Raw genomic sequence first — 14,653 nt, 5'->3', positions numbered from 1 at the left:
GAGATCTGGGAATCTTTGTGAATTTCAGTTATCCTGATACCAATTTTCTGAACATACCCAGTTACCCTGTGTCTTCTTGCTGTCTTTATCTGTACTGCTTTTCTCCAGCCAAATTATGCAGTTTACTTCCCCTAAGACATCTCTGCTCCTACTGAGCTACTTTATTTTACCACCCCAAGCCAGAAATTTTTACTGTTGCCAGAAACGTTTCTCACTTCCAATGTTTCTCTTTGTGGATATTGTACCACCATCGCATTGTGATAGAAATGAATTAGCTAATGAATACAAATTTTAGGTGATTATGAATTAGGTGGTTCAAGCTTTTGGTTAGTTTGTTTTTGTGCTTATGGAGGGAGTATTATCTGACATAATTATACTTAAACTGTGTAATTTTAACTTCCTTTAAATGTTCATACAAAAGACTTTTGCTTTAAAAAAGAAGCAGTGGTACAACCTATGTTTGGATTTGGGGAATTCAGTTATAACACAGCCAAAATAATAATTATCTAACTACCAGAAATATGGGTACAAACTATTATTAAATGTAAATTATTTGTTTGCCTTAGTGGAATATTCAAGAAAATTAATTTGATCTCTTAAATCAAACAAAAATAACGAATGCTAATAACCAGAAAGAAAATATAAAATTCGGTAGCTTTCTTATGAAGTATTATAGCCAGTTAGAAATCTTTAAAAATCTCATCCACAATAGAAACAAAACACAAAATTCACGGTACAATGAATGTACAGTATCTATCAAAATAATCTGCAAAATGTGTTAAGAATTTTAAAGAAAATCAAAAGAATGTAGAGGTGAACCTTTTACCTAAGTGGGAAAATAAAATGGTTTAAAGATGTATCTCTCCCAAATTTCTTTGTCTATCTGAGATGATTCCAAGATTAACTTTGCAATTTCAATACGTGATTCTAGTAATCATCAAAAAAAATAGGTATAGGGCTTCCCTGGTGGCGCAGTGGTTGCGCGTCCGCCTGCCGATGCAGGGGGACCGGGTTCGCGCCCCGGTCCGGGAGGGTCCCGCGTGCCGCGGAGCGGCTGGGCCCGTGGGCCGTGGCCGCTGGGCCTGCGCGTCCGGAGCCTGTGCTTCGCAGCGGGAGAGGCCACAGCGGAGGGAGGCCCGCATACCACAAAAAAAAAAAAAAAAAAAAAAAAAAAAATAGGTAAAAAGAGTCTAGAAAAAATTTTAATTTTAATGACATATTAAAATATTCTAAAATATATAAAGTATAAAATACATTTCAATATATAGTAAATCAGAATGTGGTCATTAATAAATGATATAATAATAATAAAAATACATCAACAACATAGATGCACAATTTGGCAGGTAAATTGAATGGCATGCACAGAAGCAGATCCTAGTACATATTATGTTGTATTTTAAGATAATATTGTATATCATAAGTTGATGAATCATTTAGTATTAATGCTAAGATAGTTAACTATTAAAAAGTCATAACAAATATTTAAATAAATTAAAAGCTAAATAGAATTAGCTATCTTAAAATACAAAAAAAATAAATAGATAACATTGGGATAGTAACAGATTTTTAAGCAAAAAATAATAATAATAGAACACATTAAAGAGGAAAAAATAGATTTTAGCTGGTTACAATCAATAATTATTTTATGCCAAACTTACCATACCCCGAACTAAAAGCCAAGAGGCAAACTGAGTGCATTATTTTAAATTTTACGTCAAATGACACATATTTAAATATAATAAAATATCATATAAATTAATATGAAAATATCCAGTCAATGTTCCTAAGTATGTTGTAACTGTTAATTCTTTAAACATGTTTTACTACACTATGAAGGCCCATAAATTGCAGTTAGCTGATATGCCTTGTAAGTGTCTTATAATCTCATAACAGAGTTTTTTTTTTAACATGGACACAATTGATATCTGAGGCTGATAATTACTGTGGGAGACTGTCCTGTGTAAAGCTGGATCATCCTAGCCCTCTATCTAGATTCCAGTAGCACTTCCCAGGTTGTGATGACCAAAAATATCTTCAAACTGTCAAATGTCCCATGAAGGGCAAAATCACCTGTGGTTGAGAACCACTGCTCTATAAGCTCTTCCCTCCATCCCCTTCTTTTTCTACCCTGGCAGATTATTCATCAGAGAGCTTGGAAGGTTTGTTGCACGGAGTGGTCCATGATCCACAACATGGATTTTGCCAATTACATCTCCCTGGTCTAACATAACACATGCTCAGCATGTAAATGATTGTATTTAGAGGATAGGTCATGTCATAGGTGGCTGGAGACATTTTTATTTCTTCCCCTGCTCGCCCACCAAATCAAGTCAATCAAGTCCTTTGTTATCAAATCTCTAATGTCTTTCAAATTTGCTTACTTTCTTCCTTCTCACTAAACTACCTTAGTTCAAGGTACAATCATCTCTCACCAGGATTAATACCACAGACTCCTAACTGGTCTCTGTTTTTCCAGTCTTATCCCCATCCAAGCTCTTCTTTCTTTCCACAGAAGCTCAGGTGGTCATTCTAAAATGCTCACCTAATTATACCAAGAATGGCCCTGCACCTCTCCTCAAACACTGAAAACCCTTCAATAACTCTCCATGTCCCTCAGGGTATTGTCTGAATTCCTTTCTGGGGCTTACTAAGTCTTTTGTGATTGGATGGCCTCTTACTTTTCTAGTTTCTTTTCTATCCCCTATACTTCCAAATGGCTTTCCATACTTTCTCTTCATGTATGTATAATTCATAAACAATGTATACTCATTTTTGTGTGTTTAAATTGTGCACAAATGGTAGCATATTGTTCCTATTCTTTTGCAATTCACTTCTTTTTAGATTTTCTTAATTCATGCAGATCTAGTTCTTTACTGTCCAGCAATCCATTGCTTAAAAAATTTTACTTTAATAAACTTAATTTATTTATCTTTCTACTGGACACGGGTTCGATCCCTGGTCCGAGAAGATCCGACATGCTGCAGAGCAACTAAGCCCATGCGCCACAACTACTGAAGCCTAGAGCCCGTGCTCTGCAACAAGAGAAGCCACTGCAATGAAGAGTAGCCCCCGCTCACCACAACTAGAGAAAGCCCGTGCACAGCAATGAAGACCCAATGCAGCCAAAAATAAATAAATAAAATAAATAAATAAATTTATTTAAAAAACAACAAAAAAAGCTTGATATGCATGAAGCCTAAAGATAAAGGAAGTAGTTTAAAAATTAAATATCATAAACATTCAAAGATGAGGTTTAAGAAAGGGCAAAGTGCTGTATTTTTCAAGTTTAACACTTGAATCCATCTTTTCCATTTAAAAATTTTTGAAAGAAAATCTAATATGAATAAAACTAGTTTCATAAACTTATCTCTTCTCCTTTCTGAGCTTGCGATTCCTAAACAACATTCTGTATTGCACTATGTATGTCACAAAGAAATCTCTAATAATGTCATGACATGCAAACAAAATTAAAGTCTATATTATAATAAACGTTTGCCAAATAGCACATTTAGAGAGGAGTGGACTATATTTCTGCAAACCCAAACAAGCAATAAAATGTGGAACAACTTCAAATATTGGGAAATCCTTATTTCTAAAATGTAAGCATATTCTCTTCATTATTTATTAACAATAATGAAGATAGGTCAGTCAGTAATCACAGTTATAGAATATGAGGATAAAGTACTTTGGGAAATGTCCTTGTTAACTATTCTTCCAATCCTTTAACACAAGCATTTTCTATAACCATAACTAACCTTAACTTCTCATTTATCTACATGTTTACTCCTTAAACATAGAAAAATGTAAACATAACTCACTTTAGGAAAAAATAAAGAATGTTTGTTTAGCATCCAAAGAGAAATCATTGATGCCCTATGAAATAATTACGTGATAAGGGAATTTTTATTGAATAGAATAAAGATCATTAACAACAAAAGGGAAATAGGAAAAACAGTCATAATGTAAGACTCCTAGTATATTTTTCTACTCACTTAAGATCAACTGAAATAATAAGATATTGGTGAAACCTGACAAATTTCACATTGCAATCTGGTAAACATTTGATTTATTCTGAGCTTGTTGATAGCACACACTCAAATCTTTTGTTTTATTCATGTGTTAGACAATCACTCTTGACAATTAGCACCTACTAATTCCAGATCTGTTGACTTAAGAACTCCTTTTATTTACTTAGATTTACTTGACTTTATTTACAGAGAAGACCTTTGAAAACCAAACACTTAACCACATGCCCAGATCTAAGAAGGTGTGAGGAAGTAGGTCTTGTGCATGATTGAGGGAAAACAGAAAATTCTTAGCATCAAGTACACTGCATATAACTACTGAATAAAAGAATAGTTAGATAAGTAGAGAGATAAATAGATCAGATAAATGATAGATGATAGACAGATGGATATATAGATGAGAGAGAGAGAGATACATGCATACATACATACATACATAATGGATATCATCTCCTTCAAAATCAAGTTTTTCCCGTGTTCCAAAATTATTTTATGTAAAGGAATTGCCCAAAATATCAAGGAATCCTTTATTCAATTGTCAGTACAAAAACACAGCCCAAATCCAAATTGTAAATTATTTTTGTTAACCCAGCCTGTTAAATTATCACTGTCTCTGTGCTTCTGCTGCTTCTAGGATTGTAAATAATTAACAATAGATTTACCTATTTTATGGTCTAGAATTCTGTTATTTATTATATGCTTCTTTTCTGAGTTCATTTGGCACAAATATCATATAAGCAATGTGTATAATTTCATCATTAAAAAAAAACTCTAACATATACCACTGCTACTTGAAGTAGTTTTCAATGAAGATGATATGCATAGATTTTTCAGACAATTTTAGTTTATATTCTGAAGATATTTTAATAGTCCATATTAAACCATTGATATCAAGAATGAAACCTGAAATGAAATTTAGAGATGGAGAATAATCTTGGGGAGAAGGGGATGGTTGAGAGAAGTCTGATGTATTCCTTGAAATTAAACGCAAAATCGAATGCATTGAACTTTTGCCAACTGTAAGTTGTTAAAAAAAAAAACTGGAATTACGTTCTGCAAAAAAATTTGTTGAACTCAGTTTCATCTCTCTTCTTTTAATTTCTTCTTATTTGAACTGTATACATTTTATCAAAAATGGAGATTATATTTAGTATCCAATTATCTATCCAATAACTAGATATGGCCCTAAGTCTAAAAATACATTTTAATTCAGTAGAACACCTTGATTCTTATTTCAAAAAAAAAAAAAAGATATGACTACCAGGATTATCCTTGTCAAATTTTTCTTTACAAATTTCCCTTTTCACTTCCATTTGCACGAAATGGGGGCCCTCTTCATCCAGTTGTGCTCTTGACCTTCTTTATTTCCATACCTTCTAGAATAGCCTCTACCAGGCATTTCTTCCAATCCTTCTATCTTCAAACTCTTTCATTCTATAGTAACATTCTTCAAGCTCTTCAAGCTTCTTTCCTGTTTTTAAAAAAATGGAAGAGAGGGCTTCCCTGGTGGCGCAGTGGTTGAGAATCCGCCTGCCCGATGCAGGGGACACGGGTTCGTGCCCCGGTCCGGGAAGATCCCACATGCCGCAGAGCGGCTGGGCCCGTGAGCCATGGCCGCTGAGCCTGTGCGTCCGGAGCCTGTGCTCCACAACGTGAGAGGCCACAACAGTGAGAGGCCCGCATACCACAAAAAAAAAAAAAAAAAAAAAAAAAATGGAAGAGGATAGAAAGAAATCATTTTGAAAGATATTCTTTTAATCTGATACACTTTTAAACTACTATTCAATAGCTTTTACCTTTACACAAACTACTTACGACATTGGTTTACCCTGGCTGACTACTCTTTCTTCCTATAATTTAGTTTCTTTCTCTACTCCTCCAAATGAAATTACTCTGACAAAAATTATTAATAGCACTCATCGAATAAAAACCTTACAGACTTCTATCTAAATATGTACCAGCAGCCTTGACCTATGTCTCCTTTGAACTTCAGGATATATATCAAACTTATCTATTAAACATACAGCAATCTAAAACTCATTCTAAAAGTGAACTTAACAAGTTTCTCACAAAATCAATTTTTTGACCTTTATCCTTTCTCCCAATTAGTCTTAACATCTTTTGAGTCTAGTTTCCTTTAGAGAAACGTTTATCCCCTAGTTTAGGGATTGGTTGGCATGGCAGAGAGGATGGGAAATTACTACAATGAGAGAGGAATATATCAGTGTTTCTTCACCCCAGTCATACATTGGCATTACCTAGGGAGCTTTTGGAAAATACTGATGCCCAAGACACCACCGCCTAATATTCTGATTTAATGTTTCTGCATCATCCACTATATGCTGGACACCATGCTAGACACGTGGAATAAAATGTTAAGCAGGAGAGGTATGGTCTCTGCCAGCACATAGTTTTTAGTCTACTGATGGAAACAATTAAACTGGCAATGACTTTTTAGGATAATAAGCACTACAATAGAAAATACACAGATGGTTGTCACAGAACAAGCAGACCATCTAACTCAGATTCAGAAGGTTAGGAAAGGCCTCTGGAAGAAGTAACTTCTGAAGGGAGACCCAAAGGAATTAGCCAACCAGAGGTGAGAAGCGCTGTCTGTGCAGAAGGAACAGTGTGTGTAAAGATTAGAGACAAGAGGCTCAATGAAAGAAATGAAAAAAAGTTCAGTGTGTCTAAAACCAGGAACAAGTTAGAGGAAAGGTGTTAGAGCTGAAATTGGAAAAGTGAGCGAGGACCATATTATAAAGTTCTAGTCTCTAGGGGAAGACATTAAACATTCCTAATTAGGGGCAAAAATGTCAGTATGGGTTCATCAGGTCATGACCTTGATAAACATGGTGGTAAGGAGAAACAGAAACTTTGAGGGAATTATAAAGTGTTTTAACAGGGGAAAAAATTTATCTTTTGTATTTTAAAAACCTTTTTCAAAATTTTCATTTTTGTGTTAGGTCAGAAATATCTATGCTACAATCACAAAATATTAGCCAGGAATTATGAAATCAATAAATTTTCCTAAAAGTCTGTGAGTCAGTGTTTCTTGTTTGCTTCTTAATTATGTTGTCCTGAAAGGACCATGAAACCATGTAGGAAGTCCCAGTGGATTACTCACCACCATGTCCTCAAGTCAATAACCTGGAAGTGATGAAGGACCTGTTCCTCTTCTTCCTCCTAGAGACCACAAATGCTTCATGCACACATCCAAACACAAAGTCCTCTATATTTTTCTTTCTAAGTATTTCTAGAATCTACCTTCTTCTTTCATTCTTTTACTACTTGCCTGATTGTGGTAGGCAGAATAACAGTTCCCTAAAGATGTAGATCCTAATCCCAACAACATGCAAATATGTTACCTTACATTGCAAAAAGGACTTTACAAATGTGAATAAGGTTAAAGGTCATGAGATGGAGTCATTTTCTTGGATTATCCAGGTAGGTGCAATTTAATCATATGAATCTTTAAATGTGGAGAACCTCTTCCAGCTATGGTCAGAGACAGAGATGTGATGATGAAAGTAGGTTCAAAGAGAAGCTATATGGCTGGCTTTGAAGATCAAGAATGGGCCACAAACCAAGGTATGTGGATGGCCTCTGAAAGCTGAAAAATCGAGTCCTGGAGCCTTCAGAAATGAACGTAGCCTTCCAACACCTTGATTTTTTTTTATTTTATTTTTTTTAGTTAACAGACTTTACTTTTTAGAGCAGTTTTAGGTTTACAGTAAATTGAGCAGATAGTACAGAGCGTTCCCATAGATTCTATTCTCTACCCTTCTCAAAGTTTCCCTATTACTGACATCTTTCATTAGTACAGTAAATTTATTACAATTGATGTACCACTATTGATACATTATAATTAACTAAGTCTATAGTTTACATTAGGGTTCACTGTTTTGTACAGTTCTATGGGTTTCAATCAATGCATAATGTCATGTAATCACCATTAAAGTATCATAAAGAATAGGTTCACTGCCCTATAAATTCCCAGTGCTCCATCTATTCCACCCTCTTCTTCTCCCCTTAAAACCCTGACAACCATTAATCTCTTTATTGTCTCTATGATTTTGCCTTTTTCAGAATGTCATATAGTTAGAATCATATAGCATATAGCCTTTTCATTATAGCCTCTTTCACTAAACAGTGTGCACTAAAAATTCCTCAGTATCTTTTCCTGGCTTGATCACTCATTTATTTTTATTGCTGAATGATATTCCAGTGTATTGGTGCACTAAAATTTGTTTACCCATTTACCTTTAAAGGACATCTTGGTTGCTTCCAGTTTTTAGCAATAATAAATACAGCTTCTATAAACATTTGTGTGCAGTTTTTTGTGTGGATATAAGTTTCCAACTCATTTAGGTAAATACCTCGGAGCACATCGCTGGCACATAATAATCACATAATAAGAATACATTTAGCTTTGTAAGAATCTGCCAAATCTCCCCACCAGCAATGAATGAGAGTTCCTGTTGCTCCATATCTTTGCTAGAATTTGGTATGATCAGTTTTTAAAATTTTAGCTATTCTAATAAGCAGGTAGTAGTAACTCATTCTTGTTTTAATTTGTAATTCCTTCTTGACATATGATGTTGAGCATCTTTTCATAAGCTTACTGCCATTTGTATATCTTCTTTGGTAAGGTGTCTGTTCAGGCTTTTGCTTATTTTTAAATTGGGTTGTTTGTTTTCTTATTTTGAGTTTTAAGAACTCTTTGCGAATTTTGGATAACAGTTCTTTATCAGATGTCTTTTGCAAATTCTCCCAGCCTGTAGCTTGTATTCTCACTATTTTGACATTGTCTTTCACGGAGCAGAAGTTTTTAATTCAGTGAGGTCCAACTTACCAATTTTTTAATTCATGGATTTTTTTTTTTTTTGGTGAACAAAACTTGTCAAACCTAAAATTACTTAAATTTTCTCTGATGTTATCTTCTAAAAATTTTATAGTTTTGCATTTTACAGTTAGGTCTATGATCCATTTTGAACTAATTTTGGTAATATGTGTAAGGTCAGTGTCTAGATATTTGTTTTTTTGCATGTAGAGGTCCAGTTGTTCCAGCACCATTTATTATCAATAAGAAGACTATCCTTTCTCTATTGAATTGCCTTAACTCTTTTGACAAAGATCAGTTGACCATATGTGTGTGTGTGTCTATTTTAGGGCTAACTATTCTGTTTCATTACCGATTTGTCTATTCTTTCACCGATACCACACTGCCTTGGTTATCATGGTTCTATAGTAAGTCTTGAGGTTGGGTGGTGTTAATTCTCCAACTTTGACCTCTTCTTTAATATTGCATTGGCTATTCAGGGTCTTTTGCTCTTGCATATACATTTTTTTTTTTTTTCCTGTACGCGGGCCTCTCACCGCTGTGGCCTCTCCCGCTGCGGAGCACAGGCTCCGGACGCGCAGGCTCAGCGGCCATGGCTCACAGGCCCAGCTGCTCCGTGGCACGTGGGATCCTCCCGGACCGGGGCATGAACCAGTATCCCCTGCATTGGCAGGCGGACTCCCAACCACTGCGCCACCAGGGAAGCCCGCATATACATTTTGGAATCAGTTTGTCAATATCCAAAACATAAGTTGCTAAAATTTTTATTGTGATTGCTTGCATGTATAGATCAGGTTAGAAGAACTGACATCTTAACAATGTTGAGTCCTTCTGTCCAGGAACATGAAATATCTCTTCATTTATTTAGTTCTTCTTTGATTTCTTTTATTGGACTTTTGTAGTTTTCTTCATATAGATCTTGTGCATATTTTGTTACATTTATATCAAATATTTAAATTTTGTGCTAATAAAATGGCACTATATTTTAAATTTTAAATTCCAGTTGTTAACACCAGGCACATAAAAAACCACTGACATTTGTATACTAAAATTTGTATATTATATTTGTATCCTGCAACTTTGCTATATTCACTTATTAGCTCCAGAAATTTGTTGTTGCTGTTGTTGATTCTTTGGCATTTTCTACACAGACATTCATGTCATCTGCAGACAGTTTTATTTCTCCTTCTCAATCCGTTTAACTTTATCTCCTTTTCCTATCTTACTGAATTATGTAAGACTTCCAGTATGATATTAAATAGAAATGGTAAGAAAAGACATCCTTGACTTGTTCTTAATCTTTAGGGGAAAGCATCTAATTTCTCACCATTAAGTATGTTGTTAGCTGTGGGGTTTTGTAGATGTTCTTTATCCAGTTGAAGAAGTTTCTGGGGCTTCCCTGCTGGCGCAGTGGTTGCGCGTCCGCCTGCCGATGCAGGGGACGCGGGTTCGTGCCCCGGTCTGGGAGGATCCCACATGCCGCGGAGCGGCTGGGCCCGTGAGCCATGGCCGCTGAGCCTGCGCGTCCGGAGCCTGTGCTCCGCAACGGGAGAGACCACAACAGAGGGAGGCCCGCGTACCACAAAAAAAAAAAAAAAGTTCTTTGCTATTCTTAGTTTCCCTAGAGTTTGAATAAAGGATGTTAGATTTTTGTCAAAGGCTTTTTCTACATCTATTGATGTAACTATATGAGTTTTCTTCTTTAGCCTGCTGATGTGACTGATTTCATTAATTAATATTCAGGTGTTGAACCAGCCTTATCTACCTGGAATAAATACCACTTGGTCAAGGTATGTAATTCTTTTTGTCGGGGAGTGGGGAAGGGGAGGGTTTGTTGTCGTTTAGACTTGGTAATATATCATTGAGAATTTTAATGTTCATGAGAGATATTAGTCTGTAGTTTTCTTTCTGTGTAATTTCTTTATATGGTTTTCATATTAGGGTAAAATTGGCCTCATAGGATGAGTTAGGAAGTATTCACTTTGCTTCTATTTTCTGGAAAAGACAGTAGAGAATTGGTATTGTTTTTCTTCTTGAAGTAATAAAATTAGAGCAAATAACAAATATTTAAGATCTACTTGCTTAATTTTATAATGGCCTTCTTTTTCTAGTTTCCTAAGATAGCAGCTTAAATTATTGATTTTAGGTCTTCTTTTGTTCTAATGAATACATTCTACACTATAAATTTCCCTCTAAACACTGCTTTTGCTGCATTCCACAGATATTTATGTTATATTCTAATTTACACTTAGTTCAAAATACTTTTAAATTTTTCTAGATATTTCTTCTTTTGACTCATGTGGTATTTAGAAGTGTGTTGTTTAATCTCCAGATGCGATTTTCCAGCTATCTTTTTGTTATTGATTTCTAGTTTAATTCCATTGTGTTTCTAGAGCATATTTTATATGATTTCTTACCTTTTAAATTTGTTGAAGTATGTTTTATGGCCCAGAATATGATCTATTTTGGTGAATGTTCCATGTGACTTTGAGATGTATGTATATTCTGTTATTGAATGAAATATTCTATAAATGTCAATTAGACCCAGTTGACTGATGGTGCTGTTCAGCTCAATTATATCCTTACTAATTTTCTGCCTGCTGGACCTGTCAGTTACTGATAGAGGGATGTTGAAGCTTCCAGCTATAACAGTGGATTTGACTATTTCTCATTGCACGTTTTTCAATTTTTGCCACATGTAATTCCACGCATTTTAGGTACATACGCATTAAGGGTTGCTATGTATTCTTGGAGGACTGACCTATTTATCATTGTACAATGTCCATCTTATCCCTGATAACTTTTCTTGTTCCATAGTCTGCTTATTCCTGAAATTAATTCTGATACTCCAGCTTTCTTTTGATTTGTGTTAGCATGGCATATTTTCTCTAGTTTAAATTGAGGATTTATATGATTTCTTTTTTCTTCTCTCTTGGGATACAAATTATACTTCTTTTTGTACATTGACAACTAATCTAAGTCCATTTTCAAATAAAATTATACCACTTCACAGAGAGTTTAGTTTTCCTTATAGCAGAGAATTTCCAATTCCTTTCTCCAGTCCCTTATAGTATCCTTATCATTCATTTCACTTATCCATAAGTGGTAAATTACCCAATACATCTTTACTATAATTATTTTGAACAGTTATCTGTAACATCAATTAAGAATAAGAAGTTAAAAGTTTTCATTTTATCCTCTTTTATTTCTTCTTTAATGCTTTTCATTTCTTTACATAAATCTTGGTTTCTGATCCATGTCATTTTCCTTTTCTCTGAAAAATTTATTTCACCATTCCTTGCAAGGAAACAATTCCCTGGTTTTATTTTTGTGACAAGTCTACAGGCAACAATTTTCTAGCTTAATTTTTCTGAGAAATTTTTATTTCTCTTTCACTTTTGAATAATAAGTTCACTGGATACAAAATTTTTGGCTGATGGATGTTTTTTCTTTCAACACTTAAATATTTCACTCTATACCCCACTCTCTTATTACTTGCAATGGTTTGTGATGACATCCTTAATTTTAACACAATGTGGCCCATGTCAGACTTCTGACCTACAGAACTGCGAGATAATAAATCTGTACTGTTACAAGCCGCTAGGTTTGTGGTAATTTGTTATGGCAGCAATGGAAAACGAATACTCTAGTTCAGGTCTTCAATATCGCTTAGTTTAAGTAACCTCTAACTGATCATTCTATCTCAAGGCTCATCCTCCTCAAATCCATCTTTGACACTGCTATCAGAGTGATTGATCAAAACTAAAATTAGACAGTGACTTAGGAATCTACTTTAAACTCTGTAGGCTACAAAATAAAGACCAAATACCGCAATATAAAATATGAAGCCCTCCATGATCTGGCCCCACCTACCTATTTAACTTTAGTTTTCATCATACATTCATTTTATCTTCTCATGATACCAAATTGCTTATAACTTATACTAGAAGAAATTCTTTGATTTCAAGCAAGCAGAAATGAAATCTGGTTAATATAACAAAAATGGAATTTATAAAAAGGATTCTAGATTAAGTAGTTTTAAAAACCCTTGGAAGATGAGGATATTTCTCTCTAGAAAGTTGGCATCAAATGAATCAGCACCAATATCACTAGCATTTCTTTTCATGTGTCTGCTCAAGCCTTAAATTCTCAGAATACAGAGGAGAGAATTAACTTTTCCTATGTCAAGAGCACTTACTTCTCTCCAATCTCACTATCTCCATGTACCATCCATGTGGTCAGGGACAGTAGGATAGATTGCCATGTGGTCAGGGACAGTAGGATAGATTGATCCATGTCTTTGGCCCAGGAACTGAGATCTGTAACCTCAATGAAAAAGAAGAGAAGCTATTGGGCAGACAAAAATGAGAATATCAGCACTAGGTTCCCTATAAAAGAAAAAACTCTTTTTCTGTACTCACAAGACTTCTGACACTGAATGTGTTGGTTTTCCACACCAAGCAATTCTCCAGTTCTCTGTGGATAGAACCTGGGTGTCTTAAAGTTTAATTCATTGTAACACTAACTACCTGGAGTTAGTACAGACCCCACAGGTTAAGGGCTCAGTCCCCCAGGACTGTCTCCTCTTCAGTCACCAGTCACAAGTCTGAGCCTCCCATACATCTGACATCTCAGGGGTTTCCAAGACCCTTCCTTCTGTTTGATAATTTGCTATAACACTTCACAGAACTCAGGAAAACTCTTCACTTACTGTTACCAGTTTATTAGAAAAAGATACAACTCAGAACAGCTAAATGGAAGAGATGCATAGGACAAAGTATGGGGAAGCGAACAGAGCTTCCGTACCATCTCCTGGCATGCCATCCTCCAAGCACCTTGATGTTTTCAGCCACTCAGATGTTCCAAACCTCATCACTTAGTGTTTTTATGGATGCTTCATTGCATAGACACGGTTGATTACATCATTGACCATTGGTGCCTAAGTCGGTCTCCAGCTCCTCTTCCTTTCCTGAAGATCAGAGGATGGAGCTGAAAGTTGCAATACTCTAATCATGCCTTGGTATTTCTGGCAACCATCTTCTATCCTCTAAGAGTAACTTCATTAGCATAAATTCAGATATGGTTGAAACGAGCTTATTATGAATAAAAAATGATGTTCCTTTCTTCCATATCACTCAGGAAATTCTAAGCGTGTTAGGAGCTCTGTGCCAGAAACCAGAAACAAAGACTAAATATATATATATATTTTTATTATTATTATTTCACAATAGCACACCTTGGATTCATTATATTGACATTTTCTACATGTATGTCAGTTTCCCCAAGTAGAATTTGAACCTAAGGTTTTCCACAATGGTTCTACAAGATTAGACAGACCAACAGAACTTTCTTCCCTTCTTCCTTCATGCTTTCTTTCCTTTTCATGCCCAAGAGCAGTTTCAACCTTTGTGCACTAAAGCATAAGTTCTAAGTGAAGAGCATTACACATTTTAAGTTCAAGACAATCTTGTTTATACTTTAAGGAACAGAGTACCCCCCAAGCTGATATCAGAATTACAAATCTAGTCATAAAAATAGATGTGTGATCAATCAAAATATTAGATAAAAGGCAGATACAGAATTGCTTTCCCCTAATAACTATATTGTTTTTGTTAAAATTTAATAAAGGCTTCCCTGGTGGCGCAGTGGTTGCGCGTCTGCCTGCCGATGCAGGGGAACCGGGTTCGCGCCCCGGTATGGGAAGATCCCACATGCCGCGGAGCGGCTGGGCCCGTGAGCCATGGCCGCTGAGCCTGCGCGTCCGGAGCCTGTGCTCCGCAAC

The sequence above is a fragment of the Physeter macrocephalus genome, chromosome 6 (genome assembly GCF_002837175.3).
Source record: "Physeter macrocephalus isolate SW-GA chromosome 6, ASM283717v5, whole genome shotgun sequence".
Lineage (NCBI taxonomy): Eukaryota > Metazoa > Chordata > Mammalia > Artiodactyla > Physeteridae > Physeter > Physeter macrocephalus.
Note: the sequence above shows the minus strand (reverse complement) of the source record.